Raw genomic sequence first — 12,879 nt, forward strand, 5'->3', positions numbered from 1 at the left:
GTGGCTGACTAAATACTTTTTTGCCCCACTGTGTGTGTGTGTGTGTGTGTGTGTGTGTGTGTGTGTGTGTGTGTATATATATATATATATATATATACATACACAGTACCAGTCAAAAACTACTCATTCAAGGGTTTTGCTTTATTTTTACTATTTGGACTATGGAATCATGTAGCAACCAAAAAACTGTTAATCAAATCAAAATATTTTATATATGAGATTCTTCAAAGTAGCCACCCTTTGCGTTGATGACAGCTTTGCACACTTTTGGCATTCTCTCAACCAGCTTCATGAGGTAGTCACCTGGAAAGCATTTCAATTAACAGGTGTGCCATGTTAAAAGTTAATTTGTGGAATTTCTTTCCTTCCTAATGCATTTGAGCCAATCAGTTGTGTTGTAACAAGATCGGGGAGGTATACAGAATATAGCCATGTTTGGTAAAAGACCAAGTCCATATTATGGCAAGAACAGCTCAAATAAGCGAAGAGAAATGACAGTCCATCATTACTTTAAGACATGATTATCAGTCAATACAGAACATTTCAAGAACTTTGAACATTTCTTTAAGTGCAGTCGCAAAACCACCAAGCTCTATGATGAAACTGGCTCTCATGAGGACCGCCACAGGAAAGGAAGCCCCAGAGTTACCTCTGCTGCAGAGGATAAGTTAATTTGATTTAACTGCACCTCAGATTGCAGCCCAAATAAATGCTTCAGAGAGTTCAAGTAAAGACACATCACAACATCAACTGTTCTGAGGAGCCTGTGTGAATCAGGCGTTCATAGTGGAATTGCTGCAAAGAAACCACTACTAAAGGACACCAATAAGAATAGACTTGCTTGGGCCAAGAAACATGAGCAATGGACATTAGACCAGTGGAAATCTGTCCTTTGGTCTGATGAGTCCAAATGAGAGATTTTTGGTTCCAAACATCGCATCTTTGTGAGACACAGAATAGGTGAATGGATGATCTCTGCATGTGTGGTTCCCACCGTGAAGCATGGAGGAGGTGTGATGGTGCTTTGCTGGTGACACTGATTTATTTAGAATTCAAGTCACACTTAACCAGCATGGCTACCACAGCATTCTGCAGCGATACACCATCCCATCTGGTTTGCGCTTAGTGGAACTATCATTTGTTTTTCAACAGGACAATGACCCAAAAACACATCTTCAGACTGTGTATGGGCTATTTGACCAAGAAGGAGAGTGATGGAGTGCTGCATCAGATGACCTGGCCTCCACAGTCACCTGACCTCAACGCAATTGAGATGGTTTGAGATGAGTTGGACCGCAGAGTGAAGAAAAAGAAGCCAACAAGTGCTCAGCATATGTGAGAACTCCTTCAAGACTGTTGGAAGGTGAAGCTGGTTGAGAGAATGCTAAGAGTGTGCAAAGCTATCATCAAGGCAAAGTGTGGCTACTTTGAAGAATCTCAAATATAAAATATATTTTGATTTGTTTAACACTTTTTTGGTTACTACATGATTCCAGATGTGTTATTTCATAGTTGTGATGTCTTCACTATTATTCTACCCTTAAAGCCTTGAATGAGCAGGTGTATCCAAATGTTTGACTTGTACACACATATACATATATATATATATATATATATATGTATATATATACATGTATATATATATACAGAAATATCTATCTATATATATAGAAATATCTATATATATATATATATTTTTTAGCTTGGATTTTTTTGCACTGCATCAAGTTCACTGTTTGCATGAATTAATGCATTGTATGTTTTTGCCTTTCCTCCTCATTGATTCCAGAAGTAAAAGTCACGTGACAGTCTTGTGTCCAAGTCACACTCATGTTTCCATCCAGCCCCAGGCAGAGTATGCTCACAACCTGCCTCTTCATTCGTTACTTTCCTCCATCCTTTCAATTTGTCCATCGTTTCCTTCCCAGGGTCCTGCTTCGGCACGTATGCATATACTGGATCTCTCGAGAACTGTGACGTCGCCAGAGTAACTCACGCACGGCACTTTAGCTTTTCAAGGCTGAAAACAGTGGGACAAGGTGAAAGCGTGTGTCTGTGTGTGTTCTTGTCTCCGTGTGTGCCGGGGATATTTCCAAGTAGAAGAACAAATGGGAGACACTAAAAATTTGAGAGGGTTTCCGCACGTGTGTGTGTGAGCGCACGTGGTGTGTATGTTTGAGAGAGATCGAGAACGGGCCACGGATTGCAGTCCTGAGCACAGGTTCAAAGTGCAGTGAAGAGTTCCGCAGTTCTGGTTTGTTACTGGTATGGCACTGTGTTTAGGAGTCTGTTGTCACTTTCTTTATTTGAAACACAGTGTCCCAAGGAGAAGGTGTTTGTTTGTCAGAATGGAAGGAGAGGGTTGGTTGAGTGACGAGGGGACTAACTGGACAAGGATAGGCAGAACACCGGCAGTACACCGGGAGTCTCTCCTCCCACTCCCATCACAAGAGCTCGTATTGTCGTAAGTGCATCCTCTGAATGATGTCTCGGCAGTCGTTGAAGACGCGCCGGATGTTTTCAGTGTCCACTGCGCAGGTGAAATGGGGATAACAATAGTGCCTTCCGTCTCCACTGGCTGTGCTGATCCTCTGAAAAGGCCACAAAGAAGAGAAGGGATTCATAACCACATAGGGCTGTGTGCATATTGGTACACACAGTCTCAGACAAAAAAAGGTCAACAAAAAGGTGAATGGACATTAAAGGCATGTACCAGAAACTCATCACGTATGAAGTACTTTGCCCTTGTGACACGAGGATCCTCCCCTGGCTCTGGTGTTGCTGGTTGAGAAGGACAAATAGACCAAATCATTGATATAATTGATATAATAATATAATGTCTGATCACTGCATACTAGACATTTTCATTTCGATCAGTAACATAATCCATGCCAACAAGATTCATTCTTCACCAGAGAAGTGTTGTGCCCATCACGTCGCAAAACAAGTTCCAAAGGGTTCCAAGCAATATTATTACAATTGTTACGTTTACAGACTAACAAAAACAAAAAAAACTTGATCTTGACAGCCTTTAATAGTTCCAGTAGAGAGTTGATCAAGAACATTACTGTATTTGCCTTACCATCATCTGGCGTAGTGTAGCGTGCAAACTCTGGGAAATACTCTTCAATTTTAGATTTCCCTGCCAACACCTTCTCTGCTAGCAGGTCCTGTTTGTTCAGGAAGAGGATGACAGAAATGGTCCGTAGCCACCTGAGGAGAGAAACAACAACAAAGTGAGTTCAGGTAGACGTATTCAAGTCAATGACTCATCCATTTACACAAGCCCACCATGGTTCTACAAATCATAGACCTAGGCCAGAAATGACATTTAATTGTAGCGCATTGCATGTTAGATGAGCACAAAAGGGGAGGGGAAAAAAGTATATATCGGCAACTGCTGTGACTGGGATTAACACAACGATACAGTATGTCAAGAGCAGGAATGGGTTTGTGATGGGGAAGAGAGGGGGAGAGGCCTAAAAGGGGGGGGGAGGCCTGAAAGGGGTAGAGAGCCTGTCTTGCCTGTTGTTCCAGATGTTCTTGAAGAGGTTGAGGGCCTCCTGCAATCGGTTGGTCTGATTGTCTTCCCGGATCACCATGTTGTAGCTGCTGCTGGCCACCACGAATATAATGGCCGTCACGTCTGGAGGGACAGACAAAGAGAGAGAATCACCACTGGGTTAGACATGATACAGGAGATGTTCATGGATGTGAAGGTGGCTGCAACCCCATGCCATTTGCTACACACTTATTGGTGGGAAGAAATACAACAGTATTGGGTAGTACGGAGGCCTTACCATTAAAACACTGAATCCACTTTCGGCGTTCGTCCCTCTGACCTCCAACATCAAACATACTGGGAGAGGAGAAAAGACAGAGTTACTTACTGCCCGATAGATCAACTGATAACAAGTAACACACAGGGATCAACAGTTTACTGACGTTAATCTTGCATTTAAAATAAAAATGGCCAACACATCAAACTCACTGAAAATTGACTTTGTCCACTTGGAATCTTGTCTCGAAGATCCCTGAAGTCAGTACTCTGCATCTCAACAAGTCCTGATCAGTGGGAGTGTAGTCACTCTGCTTCACAATTTCAATCTTGTCTAAAAAGCTGTAAAAGGCGGAAGCAGGATAGATTACACACTTGACAGCTAAGGACAGAGTATAATGTGCAGAAAAATGAGCAGAAATTACTCATTTGCACGACATAACAATATAGCTCTTTCCTGAGCTACAGATGACCAAACTCCACACAGTACCCCAAATGACCAAGCATCAAAAATGGTCAAACCAGAACTGTTGTATAATACAAAAACACGTGTTATGGCTGTATTTGAGACATTACATTCCTGTTATCTGTCTGTGAACTCAGGGCTGAGTTCAGCCAGCTGCAGGGGAGACATGGAGGGGCAACAACAACCACACAATGTTTCACCATACATTTTTTTCTTTCCACCTTTATTGAACCAGGTCGGCCAGTTGAGAACAAGTTCTCATTTACAACTGCGACCTGGCCAATATTTTTTTTAAAGCAGTGCGACAAAAACAACAACAGAGTTGCACGTGGGATAAACAAACGTACAGTCAATAACACAATAGAAAAATCGATGTACAGTGTGTGCAAATGTAGAAGAGTAAGGAGTTAAGGCAATAAAAAGGCCTGTCAAACTGACCAGACCATACACATTCTCAAGATGACATTGGTGGGCATTCCACCTCTGGTAAATTCCATACCAGACAGACTAAGACTAGGCGAGGGAGGTCACAGTCCCCAACTAGTAAAGCAAAAAGATGGAGAACACTTCCACAAACGACCAGCAGAGGGAGTGTCAATTTTTCCTCCACATCAAGATCACAGAGGCTTGCAGTGTGAGTCACCAGCCGTTTGCTCTGTCAGACACTGTAGTCAATGGAGCTGCTGTAGTAGTAATAGTGAGGGGGAGGGGAAGACTTCAAATGTTAGATGCACACAGTTCAACCATGAAACATGTTTATGCTGAATTTAGAGAGCTAATGGTCTATAGACGACTGACTGATGTGACTTGTCGTTAGCCAGCAAAGGCCAATCGGATCCACCCCTCCATCCTAAGAGGAAGAGGCCCTCCCTTTTTTCTACATGTGGACCCTTGGTGTGGACTGTCATCATTGGTCCAGTCAATTGGGCAGAGGGTCTTGCTAGAATGGTGTGACAAGCCTAACCTCACACCATGGACATATGCTATACATCAGAGCGGCATTGTGTGTTGTGTCATCCCAATCAAACGCAATGAATGCTGTGTGAAATAAATGGAAAACAGCTCATTTCCACAGTGAAGTGCAGTGATTCAGGGCATTATTGAATATCTCCAGGGAGACTTGCTTTTTGGAATAGGGAGGCCTGGTAACCCGCCTCACATCCAGTACCCCACCATGGAGAATCAGTGTTCTGCCTGCCTGCCTCTCAGGCCAGAGGTACGTAACCCCCTCCCCCTGAGATATCCAAGAATGTGACACACTAGGGTGAAATATGACAAGAGGGTTGCAGGTCACACACAGAGAGAGAGAGAGGAAGGAGGAGGTTGTGCAGACAGACAGACAGACAGGCACACACACACACACACACACACACGCTCACACAGACACACACATCCCCACACGCATGCAGAACCAGCAAGCTACCACCTCCCTCTTGGGACTGAGTGGTGAGGCTGGTCTCATACCACAACTGCTCTGATGTGTCCACAGATCCAGTCCAAATACACATCTCAATTATAGAATTTCTCCGTATTAATAGAGCTAGTCCAATAATAACCCTCCCCAGTAGTCAGACTGAATAATAGCATTGCCCCAGTAACAGTTCAGCCCACACTGCTACATGTAGATACACTAACCTGGTGTAGTTATATTGGTGGCAGACGGACGTTTGTCTTGAATATTATTTGTATATTTTCTATAACTAGTTTGGTGATCGCAAAAGTATTTCAAAGATATCGTCTTTATACAGTGCATTCGGAAAGTATTCAGACCCCTCAACGTTTTCCACAGTTTGTTAGGTTACAGCCTTATTCTAAAAATGATGAAATAGTTATTTTTTTACTCAATCAAGCTACACACAACACCCCATAATGAGAAAGCAAACTCAACAATTTTTTCCCAAATGTATTTAAAAAAACTTATATCACATCTACATAAGTATTTGGACCATTTTCTCAGTACTTTGTTGAAGCACTTTTGGCAGCGATTACAGCATTGCGTCTTCTTGGGTATGACGCTACAAGCTTGGCACACCTGTATTTGGGGAGTTTATCCTATGCTTCTCTGCAGATCATCTCAAGCTCTGTCAGGTTGGATGGGGAACATCCCTGCACAGCTATTTTCAGGTCTCTCCAGAGATGTTCGATCGGGTTCAAGTCCAGGCTCTGGCTGGGCCACTCAAGAACATTCAGAGACTTGTCCCAAAGCCACTCCTGCATTATCTTGGCTGTGTGCTTTGTTGTCCTGTTGGAAGATGAACCTTTGCCCGAGTCTGAGGTCCTGAGTGCTCTGCAGCAGGTTATCATCAAGGATCTCTCTGTACTTTGCTCCATTCATCTTTGTCGTCTCGATCCTGACTAGTCTCCCAGTCCCTGCCGCTGAAAAACATCCCCACAGCATGATGCTGCCACCACCATGCTTCACCGTAGGGATGGTGCCAGGTTTCCTCCAGACGTGATGCTTGGCATTCAGGACAAAGATTTCAATCACCAGACCAGAGAATCTTGTTTCTCATGGTCTGAGAGTCTTTAGGTGCCTTTTGGCAAATTCCAAGTGGGCTGTCATGTACATTTTACTGAAGAGTGGCTGCCTCCTGGCCACTCTACAATAACAGGCCTGATTGGTAGAGTACTGCAGAGATGGTTGCCCTTCTGGAAGGCTCTCCCATCTCCACAGAGGAAGTCGGGAGCTCTGTCAGAGTGACCATTGGGTTCTTGGTCACCTCCCTGACCAAGGCCCTTCTCCCCCCGATTGCTCAGTTCCGGCTGGGCGGCAAGCTCTAGGAAGTCTTGGTGGTTCCAAACTTCTTCCATTTAAGAATGATGTAGGCCACTGTGTTCTTGGGGACCTTCAAATCTGCAGACATTTTTTGGTACCTTCCCCAGATTTGTGCCTTTGACACAATCCTGTCTCGGAGCTCTATGGGCAATTCCTTCGACATCATGGCTTGGTTTTTGCTCTGATATGCACTGTCAACTGTGGGACCTTTATATAGACAAGTGTGTGCCTTTCCAAATCATGTTCAATCAATTGAATTTACCACAGGTGGACTCTAATCAAGTTGAAGAAACATCAAGGATGATCAATGGAAACAGGATGCACCTTAGTTCAATTTTGAATCTCATAGCAAATTTTAAAACACTTATGTCAACCTCTTTTTTCACTTTGTCATTATGGAGTATTGTGTGTATATTGCAATGAAAAAATGGATATTTAGTCAATTTTAGAATAAGGCTGTAACCTAAGAACATTTGGGAATAGTCAATGGATAGTCTGAAGATAGATAGATAGATAGATAGATAGATAGATAGATAGATAGATAGATAGATAGATAGATAGATAGATAGATAGATAGATAGATAGATAGATAGATAGATAGATAGATAGATAGATAGATAGATAGATAGATAGATAGATAGATAGATAGATAGAATCAAAAGTTTGATAGATAGATAGATAGATAGATAGATAGATAGATAGATAGATAGATAGATCGATCGATCGATCGATCGATCGATCACACCTACTCATTCAAAGGTTTTTCATATAAAGGACAATATCCAAATGTAAAAGTGTATTATTATTATTATTAATATCATGAATTTGGTATCCTACTTATAGGGCTAATGGTAACTACTTCTAAACTTCAAAAGACCCAATCAACCATGGACGAATGATGGTATACCTATCTTCACATTGAAATGACGGTGTCCTTTGGGGCAAATCAGATGTCAATGTTATTTAGGTAGTCTACATAAATGAGTACGGAAGCTGATCAATGTCTAAATGTATTGACATGATAGCTCAGCTGAATCGAACGCAGCTTGTTTCCAAAGCTAAGCAGGGTACATTAGCAACAGTCACAGAAATTGTTAAAATCTTTTAAAAACAATTCTTATAAATGCAACAGTTGGTCAATGGATGAAGATTCTCCAAACTTTTATAATTTTTATAATACAACAGATATTGACTGAATTATAGCCCATAAAACAGTTTACTGGCACAGACAAAACATTTGGGGGATTTTGGTGGGAATTCAGGTATTCAATTTATTGTAAAATGTCACTTTTTTCTTTCTTAGATTGCACTCAAATATATATATTTTCTTACTATATCAGGTATTCACTTTAATAATTCGCATAAATACAATGGGTGTATTTGCATATGAATAGATTAACATAAAGGGGAGGACCAGAGCTGCAGCCACCAAACACCTGCTCTGTCTATCCTACCAGCAGTCATGTGCTCTGTCTACCCTACCAGCACAGCACTCACCTGCTCTGTCTACCCTACCAGCACTCACCTGCTCTGTCTACCCTACCAGCACTCACCTGCTCCGTCTACCCTACCAGAACTCACCTGCTCCGTCTACCCTACCAGCACTCACCTGCTCCGTCTACCCTACCAGCACTCACCTGCTCTGTCTACCCTACCAGCACTCACCTGCTCTGTCTACCCTACCAGCACTCACCTGCGCTGTCTAGACTGTCTCATTAATCACAGTTTTTGTCATGTTCTCTTGCATAAGTGTGTCAATAGCAGGATACAAAATTCAACACACTTATCTAAACATACTGTACATTGTTTGCGAGATCAGACATAATACCACTATAATTCAAGTGTTCATTTTCGTAAGTTGCTTTCATTTCAATGCATCTCATTTGTAAACATTTCAACTGTATTAAATTATTACTTTTTCAATTCACCCCCCAAAAACAAAACACCAAAATAAAGTTATTTTTCTTCTCTTTTTTTGTGAAGCAAGTGCCAAGACGGTGTGTTAAAACCCAGACTAAGCTTAAGCGTTCTTATAGATTCAACAGAAATCCAATGTCTCCCATTGAGCCCATTTCAGCCATTACCGGGGTGTGTTTGACAGGTCATTACAAACATGTTTGCAGTCTTAACGCTAAAGGGAAAAAACAACAGGCACAAGCAAGAGTATGAAAGAGTCGCAGGAGTAAAAAGAAAGCAATCAATCCAGTGATATTGAAGTGACAGGTGGATTTTGCACGACTCAAACGCAAGAAATAGATGGATGGAAAAGACAGATCCTCAGGTGGGCGGGGCATGCGTGTTGCTAGGGTACATAGAGGTAGGCATCTAGATGGTAGACTTGTTCTCACTGAAGTACATACCCCTCATTAACCAGTAGGAGTCACCGTTCAGGCAGGAATTGTTGGACTGCGGCGTCACATTATATTTCAACGTACCTCTCAAGATGGCATGACGTTGAAACAAAGACGTGGATTCAAAACAACCATTTTACGATCAACAATGAAACAATGTCAAATCAAATATGAAATTCTACTGAACTTCAATCACCCAATAGATGAATATAGGATGAAAACTATTTGCTAGGTTTCTACGTGGAATTTCATGTTGAAATTATATTGGATGTAACAACCTGTTAGTCAGGTTAAGTTGAAGTTTTTCCCTACAGATGTTAGATATTAACTACACCTAAACTGTAGCCTATCAAAACTAATTGCACATAATAGGCCTATAATATCAGATGTCAAAACAAGACGAAATTGAGAGTAGTGAGGTTGCTTACGGAATGGAACGCAATGGCATGTGAAAGCCCATGATTTTTAGATCTACAGTATATATTATCAAAAAAAGAGGACATCTGATGGTTTCTGGCAAACCTATGGTTACAAATGAACTGTCAATTGAGTTCAATTATGGACTGTGGTGGTCAAATGGTTAGGGCCATTGCCTTCAGCGCGCACATATAGGCCTTCAGTATCGGCCTGGGTTCGATTCCATCCCATTTGATTTCATCACACATTACAAATATGGACAATCCAGGGATATTTTACCCCCCAATATTTATAAGGAATGATCATACCAGACACTATGTACTTCTACCCCTTTTTTCTCCCCAATTTCGTAATATCCAACTGGTCTTGTCCCATCGCTGCAACTCCCCGACGGACTCGGGAGAGGCGAAGGTCGAGAACCATGCGTCCTCTGAAACACAACCCTGCCAAGCCGCACTGCTTCTTGACACACTGCTCGCTTAACCAGGAAGCCAGTTGCACCAATGTGTCGGAGGAAATACCGTCCGGCTGGCGACAGAAGTCAGCTTGCAGGCGCCCGGCCCACCACGAGGAGTCACTAGAGTGCGGTGGGACAAGGAAATCCCGACCAGGCAAACCCTCCTCTAACCCAGACGACGCTGGGCCAATTGTGCGCCGCCTTACGGGTCTCCCAGTCACGACCAGCTGTGACACAGTCTGGGATCGAACCCGGGTCTGTAGTGATGATGCAGTGCCTTTGACCGCTGCGCCACTCGGGAGGCCCAGACACTTGTCTTTTAAATACAGTTGTAATTAATGGATAACAAAATAGGAAACAAATCAAATAATAACAACAGTAGGCTACACCAATATTAGTTTCCATTCATACAAAGTGTTGAGTAAATTGCCACAGTAGATTTTTTTTTTAAACGGCCTAAGTCTGTTCAAAAAGGACTAAGTTGTTCCGATGATAATATCAACAAGAGGGCAAACATATCTTGAAAGACTTTGGTTGCAAGCAGGACTAAGGTAACACCGACATCATCTTTTAGGGAGTGGCAATGAGGTGACCAATAATGGTTGCAATTGAGATAAGCTGTGTGGGTGAATTTAGCGCGTATTGATGGTTTAACAAGACATCAGCTGGTGATAATCTAGCGCCATAGATGGAGGCCCCTTGTTATTGGATTACATTCCAATAGGCTACCCGTTAGCCTACACTAAAAGATGCGAAAACCAATAATAGGCTACTGTTTGTGTTTCCCTGGCTGAGTTGATGAGCTGATTTCAGCCATCAGTTAATTGACAGCTGATTGAACAGCTGATTTCACCACCCCCTCTCCTGCAATTTGCGCCAACCCTGTCTCTTTAATCATGCGACAATGATTTAGTCATTATCATTCAAGAATCTGGCACTTTTCTGCACCCATGTGTTAATGTTAAAAATCCTCCCACTGCTAAATGGCATATTATTAAGCATAGATCATTATACTGTATTATCATTATATTATACAAGCCCATTATTATTTCTTAAAGGTACTTTAAGGAGTGAGGCAGTCCCAATTTTGGAGCTTTTATTGAAGAGATCGAACAGTGGGGGGGGGGGGTCAAAGGGCAGTGGGCCGGATTTGATCCCATGTCGACTCTGGCATATTTGTGCCGGGTCAGCAGCTATAACCGCACAGGCACTGACACCACCAATAATGTATTCTGCCTATTGCTTGTTTTGAACATATGATAAAAACAATTGATAAATATATCTACCCCTTACAGATGTGTCACTTTATTATAATCCACATAAGAATTCACACGAGTGGACTCCCGAGTGGGCAGTGGTCTAAGGCACTGCATCGCAGTGCTAGCTGTGCCACTAGAGATTTTGGGTTCGAGTCCAGCTGGCCATGACCGGGAAGCCCAATGGGCAGCGCAAAATTGTCCCAGCGTGGTCTGGGTTAGGAGAGGGTTTGGCCAGCAGGGATGTCCTTGTCTCATCGCGCACTAGCGACTCCTGTGGCTGGCCAGGCGCAGTGCATGCTGACACTGTTACCAGGTGTACGGTGTTTCCTCCGACACATTGGTGTGGCTGGCTTCCGGGTTAAGTGTGCATTGTGTCAAGAAGCAATGCGGCTTGGTTGGGTTGCGTTTCAGAGGACACACGGCTCTCAACCTTCGCCTCTCCCGAGTCCGTACGGGAGTTGCAGCGAAGAGACAAGACTGTAACTACCAATTGGATACATAGAAAAAAGGGGGTAAAAAAAGGAATTCCCAAGAGACGTGATGTCACGATGCACGTAGTCTACATGAACTGACGCCCTGTGGACATGAGGGGTGTCCTATGATTGAAGAGTTAGCAAGGTAAATTTGGTCAACTCAGAGTTCAACTCGGGATAACCGGTACCACGAAAGTGTCTCACCTTTTAGCCAGGTTAATTTCTATGGCAAAGAATCCTTCAGAACTAACCTGCTCCTGGGAAGGCTAACTCGCGCCTACATCCACTATCCCTGAACGAAATGACTGAGCTTCAAGTTGAGGATCAATGAAATGAGATTCCCTCCCTCTTGAAAAGATTGCCTTATTTGAGGAAGAGGCTGATTAAATATATGATTAATCACATTTTCTTGTGTTAAAAATAGGTTACAATATATCACTTTACACATTTATTAATGAGCGAATGCATTTTAAACTTCACACACAGTAACACTTCTGTATGACTTCTGTATGAATTATTTTATTGATAGGAGTGGGGGAAAAAAGGTGCTTGTGGTTGTGCTTGTCGATAAGCACACAAAGACGACATTAACGGTAAGTAACAAAATAAAGAGGGCACTTCCAAAAGCCTATTTCACACCATAGCCTGTTGAATTTGCAAGATAACTTTTCTTTCATTTGGACCGTCTCAGTGATGGACGAGCAATATCCACCGTCCTATTACATACGAAGCCTGAGCTGGAATGTGACGCTAACTGAAGCTGGTTAGATCTAGCTTGCGTCGTAGGATAACACCCCCCCTGCAGTCCAAAAATAGCCCGCAAACACAACGAGACCGATGGAACAGATCAGAACGTTTAGCTTTTTTAAAATGTTGATCAACTACTATTTCTTCACATTATA

The 12,879-nt window shown here is 42.6% G+C and overlaps 1 pseudogene; it reads right to left on the bottom strand.

The window, feature by feature from the left end:
* Positions 1 to 1,669: 1,669 nt before the first annotated feature.
* LOC112254226 overlaps positions 1,670 to 12,879 on the bottom strand; it is a 46,114-nt pseudogene continuing 34,904 nt past the window's right edge.

The sequence above is a fragment of the Oncorhynchus tshawytscha genome, linkage group LG07 (assembly GCF_018296145.1).
Source record: "Oncorhynchus tshawytscha isolate Ot180627B linkage group LG07, Otsh_v2.0, whole genome shotgun sequence".
Lineage (NCBI taxonomy): Eukaryota > Metazoa > Chordata > Actinopteri > Salmoniformes > Salmonidae > Oncorhynchus > Oncorhynchus tshawytscha.